The sequence below is a fragment of the Salvelinus namaycush genome, unplaced genomic scaffold (genome assembly GCF_016432855.1).
Source record: "Salvelinus namaycush isolate Seneca unplaced genomic scaffold, SaNama_1.0 Scaffold2277, whole genome shotgun sequence".
Lineage (NCBI taxonomy): Eukaryota > Metazoa > Chordata > Actinopteri > Salmoniformes > Salmonidae > Salvelinus > Salvelinus namaycush.
The window spans coordinates 40,001-41,340 of record NW_024059094.1 but is presented as its reverse complement, the minus strand read 5'-3'; positions in this window follow the sequence as shown (position 1 = coordinate 41,340).

Below are 1,340 nucleotides of genomic sequence, written 5' to 3'. Positions count from 1 at the left end.
CCCATAGCGGGCATGGGCGTGGGCAGGCCCTTAAAAGTCGTTTTCATTCGATTTCAATAGGGGCACCTGGTAACCCAAAAAGAGGGCACTCTGTCGTTTTTCCTGAATAATTCAACATAGAATATTTTCGGACTTTTTTGAAAAGCTCCATAAATCCCTTAGGCCGGTGCCTACTGACTTGGACCCCTACTATGGTGCTCCCATATCGGGCATGGGCGTGGGCAGGCCCTTAAAAGTCATTTTCATTCGATTTCAATAGCGGCACCTGGTAACCCAAAAAGAGGGCACTCTGTCGTTTTTCCTGAATAGTTCAACATAGAATATTTTCGGACTTTTTTTGAAAAGCTCCATAAATCCCTTAGGCCGGTGCCTACTGACTTGGACCCCTACTATGGTGCTCCCATATCGGGCATGGGCGTGGGCAGGCCCTTAAAAGTCGTTTTCATTCGATTTCAATAGCGGCACCTGGTAACCCAAAAAGAGGGCACTCTGTCGTTTTTCCTGAATAGTTCAACATAGAATATTTTCGGACTTTTTTTGAAAAGCTCCATAAATCCCTTAGGCCGGTGCCTACTGACTTGGACCCCTACTATGGTGCTCCCATATCGGGCATGGGCGTGGGCAGGCCCTTAAAAGTCGTTTTCATTCGATTTCAATAGGGGCACCTGGTAACCCAAAAAGAGGGCACTCTGTCGTTTTTCCTGAATAATTCAACATAGAATATTTTCGGACTTTTTTGAAAAGCTCCATAAATCCCTTAGGCCGGTGCCTACTGACTTGGACCCCTACTATGGTGCTCCCATATCGGGCATGGGCGTGGGCAGGCCCTTAAAAGTCATTTTCATTCGATTTCAATAGCGGCACCTGGTAACCCAAAAAGAGGGCACTCTGTCGTTTTTCCTGAATAGTTCAACATAGAATATTTTCGGACTTTTTTTGAAAAGCTCCATAAATCCCTTAGGCCGGTGGCCACTGACTTGTGCCCGTAGTATGGTGCTCCCATATCGGGCATGGGTGTGGGCAGGCCCTTAAAAGTCATTTTCATTCGATTTCTGTAGCAGCACCTGGTAACCCAAACTAACATAAGGTGGTGTCAGTAGTGAGGATGCGGACAGACCTTTTATATAAAAGCTCCATAAATCCCTTAGGCCGGTGCCTACTGACTTGTGCCCGTAGTATGGTGCTCCCATAGCGGGCATGGGTGTCTGCAGGTCATTTAAATTCGTTTTCATTCGATTTAAATAGGGGCACCTGGTAACCCAAAAAGTGGGCACTCTGTCGTTTTTCCTGAGTAGTTCAACATAGAAAGTATTCAGACCTTATTTTTGAAAAGCTCCATA